Source organism: Vulpes lagopus, chromosome 2, assembly GCF_018345385.1.
Source record: "Vulpes lagopus strain Blue_001 chromosome 2, ASM1834538v1, whole genome shotgun sequence".
NCBI lineage: Eukaryota > Metazoa > Chordata > Mammalia > Carnivora > Canidae > Vulpes > Vulpes lagopus.
The window spans coordinates 173,275,155-173,284,278 of NC_054825.1; positions in this window are offsets into that span (position 1 = coordinate 173,275,155).

The following is a 9,124-nucleotide window of genomic DNA, read 5'->3' on the forward strand; positions in this document are numbered from 1 at the left end:
TGCTGGGCAAATTCCTTAGCCATCTATGCCTTGGTTTCCCTCATCCACAAAGTGTTCTTGCCTAATGGGGCTGTTGGTAGAATTGAGGGCTTAGCACCGAGCATATACACAGTAAAGTCACCTGTTCTTTTCATGTTATTACTGGAACAATTTTTACATTATTGTTGGGAGACAAATTATAGCATAGGGCATCAGAGAGAGGATGGTGAAACCAGGTGGAAAGGCCAGTTCTACTCTATGGGCTGTGAGATCTGGAAAATTCTCTGTGCCTCAGTGTCCTCAATTACAGGAGGCAGACAATGGTCCCTATCTCCTAGAGCAATTCACAGATGGAGTGAGCTGACTTAAAAGCAGGTAAAACAGGTTCTCAGACCCAGCTTAGGTCCACGTCTCCCCCGAGGGCTTGTTAAAACTCCAGAGTTTTTGATTCAGTAAGTCTGGGACAGGGCCAGAGTTTGCATTGTAAACAAGCCCTGAGTACTGCCGATGCTGCTGGTCCAGAGAGAACAATTTTAACGCAGCACCTGATATTGAATGAGTGCTTTGTAAATATTAGCTAAGGGATAAAATCAAATCTGTTTTCCCAACCATAATGTGTGCAGGACTCTGTCCTGTTTGATGCTGGATCTTTAGGGTGGGCCCGACACATAGTAGGTCCTCAACTAACGCGTGTGTTATGAGTGAAGACCAGACCGAGGTGCCCCGCCCCGGACCCCCCTCACCCCCGGGCCAGCTCTGAAAGCCCTCTGGGGGGGCACATACGGCAAAAGCTGGGAGCCCTCCAGGGCCGCATATCCGCACCAGCCGTCTGGCAGGCAGCCACGTAGGCTTGGAGGGAGGCACAGAGCGCTTTGCGGTTCCCGCGGGCGCGGCCCACGTCGGCCACGCAGGCCTGGAAGAAGGGCTCGGGCGGCAGGAGCGCGTGGCAGGGCGCCAGCGGGCCGGTGGGCTCCCGCAGGAGGCCGCAAGCGCCCCGCCCCGCTGCGTCTGTGCCCGCGTCCTCCGCGGCCGGTGGACAGCCCGATCCGGGGCAGGGACGCGGCGCGGCGCAGGGCCCCGGGCTCGGCAGCTGCAGGTCATCCGCCGCGTCGCCGTTGAAGTTGCCGCAGAGGCCGCGCGTGAGGCCGCGGTAGGCCGCAGGCAGCTGCACGCTCAGGTGGCCGCCGGGCCCGAAAAGCAGGCGCGGGCCCCCCCGCACCGCGAGGACCACCGAGGCGCCCCGCGCGAAGGCGCGCACCCGGCCCCTGGGCAGCGCGAAGGGCAGGGAGCGCCGCACGCCGTCCACCTGCGGGCAGGGGTGGGGCAGCCTAGAGTGAGGGGGGAGGTCCGGGTCTGGAGAGAACTGGGGGAAGACTGGGGGGTGGGGGGAGCGGTGAAGCGGCGGGGGGTGGGGGGGCGGTGTGCCACGGGGAAGTGAGGTCGTGTGCCGAAACAGGGGAAGAGTGGACTGGGACTGCTGGGGTGAGATGAGGGGCGTGGGGTGAAGGAGAGGAGTCGAGGGGCATTGAAGGCAGTGCCTGGGAGTAGGTATCTGGGGAGGTGTGTGGAGACCTGGCAGGGGAAGGAGAGTGAGGGGAGGGAGAGTGGTGGGGTGGGCCTGGAGTCCCGGTAGAGGGGAAACCTCTTGCTCAGGGGCTGGAGAGACACCTGAGAGCATCCACGGACCTGGGGGATGGGAGGCAGCAGAGGTCTGTGGAGCCGGCTAAGAGGAGGGAGGGGATGTGGGGACGTGAGGAGGAGAGAGGGGGAGAGAAAAGAAAGGGGAGACCTGGAAAGGAAAAGCAGTGGTGAGGCAGGGGCACCAGTGAGGGGGTCAGCCAAGGGAGCAGGGGTCAGGGAAGGCTGAGTGGGCCTCTTGGGGAAGAGGTAATGATAGATCCCCTATCAGGAGAGGCCCACGGAGATCCAGGTAGAGGAGAGAAAGAGGCAGAGGTGACAATGGGGGTGGGGGGGTGAGCATGGCGGGAGTGGTGAAGAGAGAGAGGAGGGAAGTGGGAGAGACTGGGAGCTTGAGCCTCATGGAACACGGATGCGCAGACCCAACTATTGAGAGAGGAATTGAAAGGGGAAGGGGCAGGAGAGGGAGGAAGTGGAGAAGGGAGGAGGAGGAGAGTGGCAATGAGGTTGGGGAGAGAGGAGGGCATCAGGCGGCATCCTCAGGGAACAGAGACTATGAGGCAGCCAGAGGAGGCGGACCCCAGTGCGGGGGCTCACCGTGATGTACCCCCAGTCCTCCCAGGCTAGGCGGAAGCGGTGGCCAAGCACGCGGAGCAGCACGCTGCGGAGTTTGGGCGTCCCTGGGCCTTTCTCCAGCATCACCTCCAAGGGCCACACACCCGGAAGGCGTCGCCTGCTCGTGCCCACCAATGAGTAGGTGCAGGTGCCCGGGAGGTGGAAGGTGGTGCCATCGAAGGTGCGGTAACAGAGTCTGTCTGAGGCGAGGCAGAAGCCTGGGCCACCTGGGGCTGCGCGGCAGGGTTTGCAGGCCACTCGGCCACCAGGGTGACAGCGGCAGCAGCGGCCAGTGGTGGGGGAAGGGGGCGGCAGTGGCATGCCGGGTTCCAAGTAGCGGCCGGCACTCAGGCAGCCACACTGAGCTGGGGCCACGCAGATGGCGCCGCTCAGCACAAAGCCTGGGTCGCACACACAACCCTCTCGGCAGAGCCCGCTGTCGCAGCCAGGTGGTGGCTTCAGCCCTGCACAAGTGGCTGAGCAACCAGGAGCACACAGCGCATAGTGGGAGTGTGTGGGGCACAGCGGGCCTGCGGGAACAAGGAATGGAGGATTATTTCAAGGCAGGCATGTGCTGTTGGGAATCTCACGCCTCCCCCCCCGCCCCCAGCCTCTGGGGCTCCAATGGGGCATCTGGGGCCTTGCAGGGGTAAAGCTCTACCTGGACAGAGCAGCAGGAACCTTCAGATAGCAACAGACCAGGTGGCTAACCGTGGATCTGAGGAATAGCTAATCTGTAGGGCTTGGGATGGGTAAGGGCTTGGGGGCTGGGCTATGAACAGATCTGAGTCCCTGAGAGGTAAGCGCTGAAGGGTTGGACCATAATCAGGGCTGAGAAGACGGAAGGATGAGAGCTGGGGGCTGGCCTTCAGTCAGAGTAGGCCTGACACTTTAGGATGGGCAAAAGAAAGGTTAAGGGTTTGGTGGGGAGTGGAGGGATGGGTGGAGGCTGGTGCAGTGGGAAGTACAGGGTCTCAGGGATACATTATGCAGGGATGAGCTAGCATTCTGGGACGGGTAACAGCCAAGGAGCTGAGCCTCAGTCAGGAGTGGGGCCAGGTTTCCCAGAGGAGCAAAGATGGAGAGGCTGGACTGAAGCCCTAGGCACTCACTGCACAGAGTCGACTTCCGCCAGGGGAAGACTTCGCCACCCAGCAGCTGGCAAGTTTCACAGTAGAGGCTTAGCATGGGACAGGGTCCAATGCCTAGGCATACATCCACCATGCAATCTTGGACATAGGGGCCTGGTGCCAGCATCTCATGGCACAGCTGGAAGGGACCCAGGGGATCCAAGAGGATGTCACAGATGTTGGCAAAGTGGGCTGGGGTGCTGGTGGTTAGCGGGGTGACACAGGATGGTGGCAGTGGTGGCATCTTGTCAGCAGCATTCAGGCACCCAGTCGGGGAACCCACCAGATAGCTATGGCCGAAGGCCCAAGCCACTGCATCCTCAGGCAGCTTGGTGCCCAGCACAATTCCAGGCACCTGGAGGTCATCCATGGGATCCCCATTGTAGTCACCACACAGCCCCATCACATGGCCCATATATGCTGCTGGAAGATCCAGTACCACTCGGATCCCAGGGGCATAGGTCACACGCAAGCCAAAGGGGCAGCTGACCACAGTGTCCCAGCCACGGCGAAAGATGAGCATACTGCTGTTCATAGCCTGGAATGGTAGATTCTCCCAGTCTCCATTCACCTGTGTGAAGAGGGTATGTCAGGCTGGGGCTCTAGGCTCAGTATCAGTACCAAGGATGCCTATGTCTCTAGGTAAGAGCAGGGCCTCCAGAAGGCCTTGTTGAGGGACTAAGGGTCTGTTTACGATGACCTGAAAGCGCGCTTGGGATGCTGTCCATGGTGCTGATACTTTTTCCAACAAATACTTGGTGAGAACTGTCAATGGGGGTCGGGGGATGTGTGATGGGCATTAAGAAGGGCTTGTGATGTAATGAGCACTGGATGTTATATACAACTGATGAATCACCGAACTTTTTATTTTATTTTATTTATTTATTCATGAGAGACAGAGAGAGAGAGAGAGACAGGCAGAGGGAGAAGCAGGTTCCATGAAGGGAGCCTGACGTGGGACTTGATCCCGGGTCCCCAGGATCAGGCCCTGGACCAAAGATGGTGCTAAACCGCTGAGCCACCGGGGCTGCCCCACCGAACTCTACTTCTAATAAACTAATAATACACTATATGTTAGTTGATCGAACTTAAATGCAATAAAATAAAAAACAAAAGACTTAGAAAAGCAAAAATATACCATGTTGGTGGGCTGGCAAACTCAATAGTCTCCCCACTTTGAATTATAGATTCAATGCAATCCTCTCCAAAGAAAAAAATTGTAATTCAGTAATAAATTAAAAATATTGCCAAGGCAAACTTCTGATGTAAAATAACTGACAGTGTCTGGGTCCTGTCCTCTGGTCAGTGAATACTCGTCCCCACAGTCCCATAGGTACTCTCCCAGTGTCTCTTCCCAGACTTTTCTACCTTGTTGAGAAAATTTGCTATATTGAAGCGGTGTCAGAGTCACTGGGGGCTCTGAATTATGTTTCACAAAGGAGGTAGTTGAGGTCATATATTTTTTTGACCATTTGCAGAGACAGCATAATAGACCTTGGAGCCAAAATGCCAAGGTTTAAATATCGGCTCTGCTGTGTGACCTTGGGCAAATGGCCTCACCTCTCTGAGTCATAGTTTCCTCATCTGGAAAATGGCAATGCCAATTTTCCAGATGAGGACTCTTGTGCAATATGTGTGATGATATTGGCACCTAATGAGTGCCTTCCATGTAGCCTTTCCAACAGCACTACAAGCTCTTTTCCTTTGCCACAAGAAGCTATGGCGGAGTGAGTAAGGGGCTTCTGGACTTAGGGTTTCATCATAATGAGTTAAGGATTGAGTTCTAATTTGGAGGTTAGCTTTAGGGGGTTAAAGTTAAGTGGCTGGGTCAGAGATCATGCGGCAAGAGGAAGGAGGTAGGAGCTTTGGGTTGAGGGTCCAGTATCATAGACAAAAACTCAAGGAATGACCCTAGAGTGAGGTTAGGGGAATCTTGGGATCAGGATTGGGAGTCTTGAGGTGAGGAGGTGAGGACTCTGGGTCAGAGGTCATAAGGTGGGATCCCTGGGTGCATGTGTGGGCAGGGGTGGGATATTCTCACCAGGACACGACTGGGTTCCTTGGGGTCCAACCTCAGGTGACATCCAGACACGTGCACTTCGAGGCTACTCGGGACGCCATCAGGACCAGTGCCCAGGAGCACACGGAAGTCAGTGAGCTCCTGCGGCACCAGTGCTGGAGAAGGAAGGCCGCTCAGCAGGTACATGCAAGAGCCAGGGAAGCGAAAACGGCGCCCGTCGAAGGTGATGTAGTGGCCTCCTCCGGCCACCACGCATGTGGCCACGCTCAAGGGCAAACATGTGCGCAGGCCATGTGACAGAACACAGCGCTTGCCTGGCCTGCAACCAGCTTCAGTGCAGATCACGCTCCCTCCTGAGGCTGGGCAGAGGCAGCGGCGGGTGCAGCCCACGCCCTCCCATAAAGTCTCACCCGGTGCCAGCAGGCGTCCCTGGTGCGTGCAGCCACAGCCACCAGGACCTGGGCGCCGCAGGACGCAGGCTGGGCCGCTGTGAACATAGCCAGCATCACAGGAGCAGGTTTCCCCGCAGGGCAGTGGGCACGATGCTCCCAATGGACCCAGGCATGTCTCTGGGCAGGAGGAGCCACATGGCTCATAGTGGCTGTTTTGGGGGCACTCGATGGCTGGGGGCAGGGGGAGAGGAAGGTGGAGGAGAGACAGTGTTCACATCAGGACCTCCCAGTCTGGTTTCAGAGACTAAGTATTCAGCAACCCCTGGAAGGGAGACCTCCTCACCCTCAGCTTCCAATAGTCATCCCCAGGATCCCTAGATGGAGGCTTTCCAGCAATTTCCATCTCACAGAGTAAAGAAGTTTCTATCATCAGAAGCCAGAAGTCCCCTTTCCACAATATAAAAGTCTGCCCTGGGACACAGACCCTGAAGGGCTTGTCACCTAGAGGACTTTTCCATCCACCAAATCCAGAAATCCTGACTTTTAGAATTAACTAATTCTGGACCCCAGGGCCTGGAAGCCTTCACCCTAGGCCCCAAAGGCCTAAGTGAGGTAGGTGTTCCAGCTCCTAGAAACCAGAAATCCATCCTACCCCTAAGGTAGAATGTCTTCATCCCCAGACCCAAGGAACCGCGTCCCTGGGTACTCTGCAGCTCCACCCAAGGGACCCTGCATGCTTGCCCCAAGAATCAATTCTAGCATCAAGGAGTGCCACTCCCTGAGTCCCAGAATCCCCTTCCCCAGTAGCCCATAGCCTTTTCTATCTAAGGCTCACTCACGGCAGCCAGTCTGGAATCTCCAGGAGTCCATGCTGACACCCAGGCGCTGACATGCACGCGCGTAGACCCGGAGGGTCAAGCAAAGCGCGGCTCGGTAGTTGGCAAAGGGGCAGATCCAAGCCCTGCAGCTGGTCTCGAAGGGCGCAGGCAGCAGCACGTTGTGGCAGGGGCTAAACGGCCCGTTCAGAGCAACCAGGACGGCGCAGGGCCCCGGGGTCCCTGGTGGGGACGCTGGCTGGGTGCAGGGAGCCGCCCAGAGGTCGTGGCACGGGGCACCGGGCGGCTGCAGGGCCCAAGAGCGCAGGAAGGCGCGCGGGTCGGGACCGTCCACGTCGTCTGCCGGGTCCCGGTTGAAGTTGCCGCACAGGCCCGCCACACGCGCCCGGTAGCCGTCGCTCACTTGCAGAGACAGCGCGTGCTGCCAGTCGTACACTAGGCGCAGCGCGGGCGGCTCCTGCTCCAGCCCTACCTCTGCCCATAGTTCGGAGCTGCGGAAATACAACCGCAGCCTCCCGTCCTGCAGCGTCGCCGGCAGCCGGAGCCGCTGCTGGTTCACCTGCAGGGGGCACCCAAGAGCAGGAGTCACCAGAAAGGGTGCGTTCCTGAGCATTTGAGGAGGGATGGAGGATGGAAGCTGAAGAGGTTGGATTTGGGGATAGGAGGGAGTGGGGGCTTTGGGGCTGTAAGGTGGGAATGAGTTGACATAGGAAAAGCACCTGGAATAGAGTCCACCTTATGGTTCATGTGAGGAAGGTTTGCTATGCTTATTGTCCCCTAACACTGACATCTGGAACCTCCAAATTCTGTGAGTTTTGGACATATCCTAGGACCACATGCAGTTACTGGCATGTCTGAAATTTCTCCTCAGGGAATGTTCTCCACAGGCATTGTTCTGGTTGGAAGGTCACTCTGTGGACTAACCAGGAGTCTTATTTATTTATTTATTTATTTATTTAACCAGGAGTCTTATTTCTAATACCCAGATGCGACCTCATGCAAAATTCAGAAGACTTCTCTCAGGAATCTAGGTAAGTAAGTCTACCGAGGAGTCTCCAGTTAATTAATAGGAGAGCCTTCAGCTAGGACCCCAGTGTCTTATCCCCAATTACCAAGAGCCTCCACCAAGAGCTTCTAGATCATATATCTCCATGATTTCCATTTTTTTGCGTCCACCCACCAAGGTTACCAACCCACTTTTACTCTCATTCACCATCTCTACCCTGGTCCAACCATCATCTCCTGCCTGGACAATTGCAGCAACCTCCTCATTGGTCTCCTGGTGCATCCTTCACAAGCCCCATAGTCTGTTCCCCACAGAGCAGCCGCAGGGATCCTGTTAACACTCATGTGATATTTCATCCCTCCTCTGCACACAATCTTTCCTTGGCTTCCACCTCATACAGAATAAAAGACAAAGTTGTTGCAAGAGCCCATATGGTGATACACAATGTGATCCCCATTGTCTCTCCTTCACCTCTGTATCAGAATCTTTCCACTTCAGCCTGGGTTTCTTGATGTTCCTCTAAAGTGACTGTCAGATTCCCACCTTAGGCATTGGCTGTTTCTGCTGCCTGGAATGTTCTTCTCTCAGATGTACACATGGGTCTCTCCCTCGCCTCCTTTAAAACTTGGCTCAAAAAAAAATTTGTTCAAGTTTCATCTTCTCAGAGAGATCCTCTTACTTAAAGCTATACTCTCAGACATCTTTATTTTAAAAGATTTTATTTATTTATTCAAGAGAAAGGGGGCGGAGAGAGAGAAAGAGAGAGAGGCAGAGACACAGGCAGAGAGAGAAGCAGGCTCCATGCAGGGAGCCTAACATGGGACTCGATCCCAGGTCTCCAGGATCACACCCTGGGCTGAGAGTGGTGCTAAACCGCTGAGCCACCCAGGCTGCCCTACTCTCAGACATCTTGATGCCACTTTCCTTTTTTTTTTAAATATTTTATTTATTTACTTATGAGAGACACAGAGAAAGAGGCAGAGACATAAGCAGAGGGAGAAGCAGGCTCCCCATGGGTAGCCTGATGCGGGGCTTGATCCCAGGACCCCAGGATCACAACCTGAGCCAAAGGCAGACACTCAACCACTGAGCCACTGAGGTGCCCCCCCAATGCCACTTTCTTGATCCATTTTTTTCCTTCTTAGAATGTATTACCTTCAAACACACTACATAATAATTTGTATTTATTGCCAATCTCTCTCCACTAGAGCATAAGTACCATGAAAACAAGGATTTTGTCTGTCTCTGTCATTGATGTGTCCTCAGGGCCTTAAGCAAGATCTGGTATATACTAATAAAACATTTCTTTTTTTTAAAATTTATTCATGATAGGGCAGCCCCCGTGGCGCACCGGTTTAGCGCCGCCTGCAGCCTGGGGTATGGTCCTGGAGACCCGGGATCGAGTCTCCCGTGTCAGGTTCCCTGCATGGAGCCTGCTTGTGTCGCTCTCTGCCTGTGTCTCTGCCTCTCTCTCTCTCTCTCTCTCTCTCTCTGTGTGTGTGTCTCTA